This window comes from Elephas maximus, chromosome 2, assembly GCF_024166365.1.
Source record: "Elephas maximus indicus isolate mEleMax1 chromosome 2, mEleMax1 primary haplotype, whole genome shotgun sequence".
NCBI lineage: Eukaryota > Metazoa > Chordata > Mammalia > Proboscidea > Elephantidae > Elephas > Elephas maximus.
This window is the reverse complement of record NC_064820.1, coordinates 206,010,015-206,018,999: the sequence shown is the minus strand read 5'-3', so window position 1 is coordinate 206,018,999 and position 8,985 is coordinate 206,010,015.

The window sequence follows — 8,985 nt, the reverse complement described above, 5'->3', positions numbered from 1 at the left end:
CATGTTTTACTAGCTAAGCTAAGCTAAGCTATTGTTTGATTTTAAGAAGAGTGAGGGGATATTTTTTGGTTTAAGGTTTAAAGATTATCTCACAACAATAGTTTCAGGTGTTCATTTAACCTTCATGGCTCCAGAAAGTCTAGAGTCCATAAGCACTTGAAATTTTGTTCTGCACTTTCCCCCTTTTGATTAGGATTCTTCTCTGGAATCTTTGATCAGAATTTTCCATAATGTTAGCCAGGTACCAGCCAGTTCTGTTCTCATGGAAAAGGAGGCAATTGTTCATGAAGGCAACTATCCACATATTCCATATTTTTCCCCTATTTCCGATTCTCATTCTTCCTCTGTTGTTCCAGGCAAATGGCCACTTGCAAGACATCAAACACTACACATCAAACTGGGAGGTACAACAGAGATACTAAACATGGTATTAGGGCAATTAACTGGAATGTCACATGAAACCATGACCCTAAACCCCCAAACTTCCAATTTTCCCAGATCATATTTTGTACATTCCACTTTCTAATTATTCATGGATATTTGCAGCTGTTTCTTCTCATTTTGAGTCATGCCACATCAGCAAATGAAGGCCCTGAAAGCTTTACTCCATCCACATAATTAAGGTTGACTCTACTTTGAGGAGATAACTTTTCCCGTCATGTTTTGAGTGTCTTCCAACCTGAGGGGCTCATCTCCCTGCACTATATCAAACAATGTTCTTTCTGTTGCTATTCATAAGGTTTTCATTGGCTAATTTTTTAAGAAGTAGACCACCAGGCCCTTCTTCCTAGTCTGCCTTGGTCTGGAAGCTCAGCTGACACCCGTCCACCGTGGGTGACCCCAGTGGTATTTGAATACTGGTAGCATAGCTTCCAGCATCACAGCAATATGGAGACCACCACAGTTCCAACAAACTGACAGACATGTGGCAGGGGGGATAAATATATTTCAACAAATATGGTAAGATTTATTTTAAGAAGGAAAATGAATGGTGGACAAGCTTTGGGTGTGCCAGGAGCCAAGCTAGGAAAAAGAGCTTTGGGCTCCTGAAGAAGTGGCAACCTACACACTCCAGAGGCATATCTAAGGTACGGCAGGTATGGCACTTGGCTGTGTGCCACTTAAGCGGGGGAGCATCACCAAGCAGTTTCCATTCACCATCTCAGTTTCCATCACCAGCTGTGAGAGATCATCATTCAGCAAGTTAAAACTAATACATTTGTATCTGAGAGACTCCGTGTGTCAAGGCAGGCTGTGTGATCTTGCTCAGCTGAGTGTAGAAAGAGAAGAAACTGAAAAACATGACTTTGAGCACATCACACACCAATTTTCATTGGTGAAAACAAGGAAGTTGCAGTGATAATTTTCAAGTAGTGCCATAATTTGTTAAAAAAGATTAAGTCTGGGGCTCGATTTGTATTTTTGATCTGATATCATAGTTATTTTCAAGGTGGATGTCAGATATTCAGACAGGAGCACAATTTCATGGCTTGCCATAGGCGATATTGTCCATAAATATGCCTCAGAGATCTGCCCTTCCCACAGGGCCACCTACCATAACTGGTGGTGGCTGCAGGAGAGGAAAAGTGACAGGGGTTTCAGAGGGCTCTTCTTGGATTTACATACTCAAATTCCCCTGGGGTGACAGGTGTGCTCCTGGATGATGCTGGGTTTAGGTCCTCTCCATAGGCTGCTCCAGTATCCTGAGTCCTCCAGGAGGATACTTGCTGGAGCCAAAGGCTCTTGTCTATTTTCTCAGTGGCTTGCAGAGTTCCAGAAAGCTGCTGCAGAGGCCCACCTCTGGCCCAAGAAAGCATTTTAGCCTAAGGACAGTTGGCCCAGGAACTCTCAGGATGGTGCCTTTGAGGTAAGGAAAGACTTAGTGCTCATTCCTCAACGCCCATTCGCTCTAATAAATCTCAAGACCATGTACTCAGAACTGGCTGGCCCGGGACTAACTCACCCAGTGACGGCAAGGGAAAAGAGGCAGCAGCGGGGAACTGCAAGTAGTCCAGGCACCCAGAAACTTCAGTTCTTTTTGGATAGGCCAAAGGCCAATGTGCTGGGTTCAAGCAACTGGTGGGTTTTAGGGCTACACTCAGACCCCTCCAACACGTGTGGTACTGCCACTGTAAAGGAATTGTCTTTATGAGCAGAAACTATCAGCCTCACCAGGATTGTTTTTCCTCAGAAAATTGCAAGAAAAGAAGCTTAAAAGTACAAGACCCAATACTCCCTGGCAGTTCAAAAATAAGAGCAGCCCCTGGAGACCAGATGGCTGGCATTTAAGCCCCGTCTGACATATGGAGACTGTAGTTCTTTAGAGCCCAGCTCTGGGCTTCTACTCAGAGGCCCGTTTGAATAAGATACTCCTGAGGCCCTGCATGAACTACTTGACTAGTCCATGAGTTCTTGTGGATTCTATATCACCAAAAGCAATCCCATTACCAGCTGGAATATACCCACACTTTGCACATCTTGGCCCAGAGACTTCCAAACACTATTCAGACAACAGCAGCAGCACGCAACTTCAGAGATCAGAGAAGCCCCAGAGTAGACTCAGCCACAAACCCCACCAGCCATTCTGCAATAAGGTTCATGAGCTTCATTTCCACGCTAACCTCCAACAGTTCGTTTGGCTTTAGCACTGCCCCACCTATCCCGCCCCCAGTGGAAGCCTGCCTTATATTTAGAGCCCCAGATAGGCAACAACAGGGTATTACCCAACCAACCATGGTCCAAGTTTTAACAGCTCTTTGCCTTTGGAAACTCAACAGGCATGGCCACAACCCAAACGCCTATGCCAACTCTGTTCCTGACAAAATTCCCAAGCAGTATTCAGTGAGATCTTGGTGGTTTGGAAATCACATCACCCTCCTTTGTAGCCCCTATCAGTGCCCAGTCCAGCCGTCCTTTACATCAGTGTCTGGACCACCTCTGGATTTGGAGAAACCTTGAACATAGGAACATTTAAAACCCCTGGTCATGGGGTTTAGAGGTCCAGTGATTGCATCCTGCTCTGATGGACGAAGGTCTTTCACAATGTCCTTTCATTTTCCATTGGGTTGAGAGTCATACCAGGGACTCAGGTCCAAAGATAGCAACCATGGAAAAACTAGTCTGAGTTTACCATGCTCCCCACCACAACCTGGGCCTGAAATCTGCTGGGAAATGCCATTTCCTCGTATTTGTTGAGAAAACCCACACGTTTTCTGGTTTTAGCCACTAAGGAGGTGGTTGTATTTCTGTGTTCTTTCTTCTCATTCTTAGGAATCTGTACCTCCTAGTGAGGGAAACATGATGAACCTGTTAAAACCATTTTTATACGGAACAAGGATAAAATAGTTTTTTTTCAGGGATAGAAATTTTTTTAGAAAATTATGCGGAAAAAACTTAAAAATATAATTTTCCCAAAACGCCAAGAGCCAAACCATTGATGTTGAGTTGATTCCAACCCACAGCGACCTGATAGGACAGAGTAGAACTGCCCCACAGGATATGCAAGGAGCAGCTTATGGATTCAAACTGCCGACCTTTTGGTTAGCAGCTTAGCTCTTAACCATTCCACAACCAGGGCTCCAAAATAAAGGATGTCTAATTAAGCCACCGAATAATTACCTGGATAATAAAGAACGTTTCTATCTTTGTCAAAAATCAATTGACTCAACATTTGAAAAGTTGTCAATTCTTTTATCAGCTTTAATTGAACCTTGAGATATAAGTGACCATGTCCAATTCACACTGTGGATAAACTTTTCTTAAAGGATTCCCAAATGTATGAAGAAAGGTTAATTCTGTCATAGAGAAAATGTCTGACACTGTTTTGGAGTACAGAGAGGTTTATTAAGGGTTTAAAGAACAACTCAAATAGGGAACTACGAGTCCCACCAAAGTGAAACCATGGAGTCCTAGGCACAATAATTACACAAACATTTCATAGGGTTCAGACAAAGAACAGGGTTTAGAATATATTGATTGGGTTTCAGGCAATTAGGGAAGTCAGAGGCTCTGTGATTGGATTAAAGGATATACATGCGGACAGTTGGGTCAGCAGACCAATGACAAGATAATGTCAGGACAGGAATTGTTCCCATAATTAGACAGCAAACAGGTTTGCTAGGTATCGATAATCTTAAGACATAGCTTTCCTGAGATTGTATAGTGTAAGCATCACACAAAAGAGAGGGTTAAATGAAGTGTGGAATTTGCTAAAGTTGGATGCATGCATATGGGGGGATCCAGGGGTTAGTTACAAGAGTTAATTATAGGAGTTTGCACAGGCACAAAGATTTACAATCATAGTTACAAGATGCTTACAATACACATTTTACAGAATAGGTTGTTAAAACGCCATGTTTGATGTAAAATATTTCTTAGCAAGCCCTGATGTTGCCAAGGACCTTTCCTTAATACATTGTTGCTACAGCGTTATTATGAAAGAAATAATTCTTAAGGCCCTTTTGCACAGACAGATTTGTCAAGACTCTTTCCTTAGGGTGCATTCATTTCACCTTTCATCTTGACTCCAGAGAAAACCTCCCCATTAGTAACCAACACTTGTTAGGCAGGTAAGATTCCTGGAAGTTAGCCTTTTCTAACTTCAGCTTTTGATATTGCTTATTGTAGCTGAAATATGGATTTTTACTTTATACATTTTAATCTGGTCAAAAAGGCTTACTGGAAAATTTCTCTTTTACAATTCACAGACTAAAAATCAAACTCATGATGTAGATAATTTTTAATCTTTTAAGTCTGTCAAAGAGTAATCTCAAAGAAAACATGGAAAAGTAGATTTTATTATGATTGACAGGTTTTCAGCTATGTTAGATTAAAAATCCAGGTCCGTCATAATTTAAAAACAAGAAACTGGTGTTTCTCTTTTTTCTTCATTCCCCTGTATGATAATATGTTGCTGTCTAGTCGATTCGGACTCATAGTGACCATTTAGGATAGAGTAGAACTGGCCAGTATGGCTTCCAAGGAACAGCTGGTGGATTCAAACTGGTGACCTTTTGGTTAGCAGCTGTAGCTCTTAACCATTGTGCCACCAGGGCTCCCACTGTATGAAAAGTATGAGACGTACTAAAAATATTTGTGCTTAGGTTTTTTTTTTTTTTTTGAAGCCAACTCTATGAAAGTTGGAAAGTTGTCATGGATACTCTTGCTATGAATCATCACCAGTTTATAAAAAAAAAAAAAAAATTTTTTTTTATAGCCCCACCCAAAATGAAAGAAAAAAAAAACCCAGACCCATTGCCTTCTAGTTGATTCTGGCTCATAGCGACCATAAAGGACAGAGTACAACTGCCTCATAGGGTTTGCAAGGAGTGCCTGGTGGATTTGAACTGCCAACCTTTTGGTTAGCAACCAAACTCTTACTCACTGTGCCACCAGGGCTCCTTTGGCTATAAAATCTAGAAACAATTTTTTAAAGAATGCTTAGCTGATATTAATAAACTTAGAGATGATTTCCAATTCATACAATACCCCTTTGGTTTTGATATTAATATACTGAGTGACAGAAAGTTAGTGAATTTGTTTAATATGGACTGACGTAGTTTTGAAGCATATGCCTTTTTTCACAATGAAATCTCATTAATAATTTCATATTAATTGCATGATGAAATAGTGATGGTTTTGGTATACTAAGTAATATAATGTATTATTAAAATTAATGTCATCAACAGATGAATGGTTAAAAAAATGTAGTACATGCATACAATGGCATACCACACAGTGATAAAGAATGATGAGCTCACAAAACATCTTGCAATACAGATGAATCTGGAAGACATTACGCTGAGTGAAATAAGTAATCATGAAAGAAAAAATATTGTTTGATCTTGCTTTTATAAAAAGAGAAGAATAGGCATATATACAGAGACAAATGTTCATTGGTGGCTTCCAGAGGTAGGGAGGGGAAAGAGGAATCATTATTTAAACGGTACACTTTTTATTTTTACTGTTGGGGAAGGTAACATCGAAAGTAGGTGAAGCATGCACAGTTTGACCAAAGTAAATGATGCCACTAAGTTGTACACCCCCCAAAAAAAGGATGTTTTGGTAAATGCTATGGCATGTATAATCTTGAAACAACAGCAACTACCAAAAATTAAATCTGTGTATGTGTATATGTGCGTGTATGTGTATATTACGTATATTAGTGTATATATACATACAGTAGCTAAAGCAAACTGAGGAAATGATGAAGTAAAACAGCTGAATAGAAAATTTCAAGGGGTGGCTGTAGAAGCCAAAATAAAGCATTATAATTAAATGTGTTAAGACCTGGAGTTAGAAAACCAAAAGGGAAGAACACACTCTGTGTATCTCAAGAACTGAAGAAAAAATTCAAGCCAAGAGTTGCAATATTGAAGGTTTCTACATAATTTGGATATATTATCAGGAAGGACCAGTCCCTGGAGAAGGACATCATGCTTGGTAAAGTAGAGGGTCAGTGAAAAAGAGGAAAACCTTCAACAAGATTGACACAGTGGCTGCAACAATGGACTCAAACATTGCAAAGATTATGAGGATGGTACAGGACTGGGCAGTGTTTTGGTTTGTTGTACATGGGGTTGTTATGGTTCGGAAGTGACTCAGTGGCATCTAACAGCAACAACAACACAGAGTCACTCTAAAAAATAAAATACCTAGGAATAAACCTAACCATAGGTGTAAAGAACCTACAAAATAAAAACTATAAAACACTGCTGCAAGAGACGAAATCAGAACTAAATAAATAGACATTCCATACTCACTGACTGGAAGACTTAATACTGTAAAAATGTCAATAAGACCCAAAATAATATATAGATTCAATGCAATTCCTATAAAAATGTAAACAGAATTTTTTTACAAAAATGGAAAAAATAATCCTGAACTTTTTATGGAAAGGCAAGCGGCCAAAGTAGCTAATACAATTTTGAAGAAGAACAAAGTAAGGGGGCTTGGGCAGACATGGTTCTAACAGCACGCTGTCCATTTTCCCACTTTTGTGTGTTCTGTAATGTTCCTTGGACTCTGACAGACATGGCTCTAGCATCATGTTTGTCCATTTCCCACTTTGGCCTCTTTGAACGTATGCCGAACAAAACCTTTCTTTTTTGCTTTTCTAAACTGTGTGATGTTTTAACCCTAGAACAGATAATGGTGTAGTCATTGCAGGAAGTTCTGAAGCTATGAATTCAGTTGAAATGGAGGAGATCTGAACTGTGGAGCAGAAGCTGGCAAAGAAAGGTCTATCTTCTGGACTCACATGCTCTCACTCCACATTCCTTTGACATCGACAAGTTTAAGTGTTCTTGGAAAATGAGTCTTTGTTTACTCTTTTTGTCCTCTTTCTCATATTTTCTCAAGTTTTGTTCAGCATATTTGTTTGGAAAACTGGTTGATTGATCAAGGAAAATTGTTCTTAGATTATTGCTTGATCTTTTGGTTAGTAACTCTCTTGGTGAACTGCAGTTTCGTGTCCAGATTCAGGCGTTTGGAACATTAAAGATGTAATTCTATTTTCAAAGAGCTCTGGGTCACTATAAGCTGCAAAATTCGAGCACAGGTTACCAGTAAAAGCCATTAGGGTGGTCCCCTGCACTCATTACAAACACTAAAGACTATCATGACAGGATAAGATTGTCGTGAGACAGGTTGCCTGCCACCTGCAAGCAAACTCTTGTGCTACAAAGGTACACTTTGGTCCAAGCAAAACACTGTCCAATCCCTGCAGCATTCCTCATTAGGGTTCTTTTTTTGACTTGAAGAAAATCTGGAAAATAGTACTCTGTTTTGCCAAATTTGCAGAAGTAAGTGGCAGCTTCTGACGTATTTTATGAAATTTTCAGGGGGTGGTGGTAGCTCTGTACCTGTTTTAAGATAGTTTCTCAATAAGAATCATGATGTTAAAATTAAAACCAACAGCTATTTTAAAATACTTTCAAATTGGAGGAACTAGTTCTGTTGTACACAGGGTTGCTATGAGTTGAAATTGACTCAAGGGCACCTAACAACAACAGCAACAAGTACATTTAAGGTCTAAAATAAAAGACCAGGTCCAAAATGAATTAAGTTTGAAAAGGAGGGAAACTAAAAACTTGAATGAAGTTCATAAAGAATTAATTAAGTTCAAAATGAAAGGGAAAAAAACTTGGTCTTAATGAGTCTGAATTTCCCCCTTGCTACTGAGACTCATATTAAAAAACACTATAACTCATTGGCTTATATTAAAAAACAGTATAAACTGGATATACTAGAAGTAATTTCAAATCTCAATGACCACTTTGAGAAAATGAGCTTTCATTTGTGTTGTCTTTCTCTCTTTGGGGAACTTTTGCTTGATGTTCAGGTATTATCAAAAGGTCTAGCACTAATCCACCTGAGACTCTGGCAAGTTAATAAGTTTTATCTAGAACCTGTTTTTTTCTGTTGAATTGAGTGGATCTTATCAAAAAATTGCTAAATTCACTTTAAGAAACTAGTATCCCCATATCCATTTTTTGTGAGGTATTGTTTGGTGACTTTATGTGGTCTCAGTCTCATTTTGTCCTGGGAGCTTGTTTCCGGTCTAGAGCATAGTGTTTGAGTTTCTGTCTTGTATCAGATTGGAGGCTATGGCTGACAGCTTCTGGTATTGCAAGGCTGTCTTAGAACCTCAGTTCTTTCCCCATCCAAGAAAAACTGTGTCAGGAGGCAGGGCCAAAATGGCGGACTAGTCAGACACTTCTTGCGGTCCCTCTTACAAAAAAGACACACACACACAAAAGTGAATTGATTATATATGATAATCTAGGAGCCCTGAGCATGAAAAGCAAAGTTGAGGAATCAGACTGAGCACCAGGGGGAAGGAAGGAAGAGATGGTTTAGAGGCAGCAAGAAGTTGCCAGACCTGACCCAGCAGAAACCAGCATCCTGTAGGCTGTGATTGGCTGGCACCAGCAGTGAGGCAAGCAGTGTCACTTGGGCTGTGTTTTTCAAATTAGGAGAGACAGA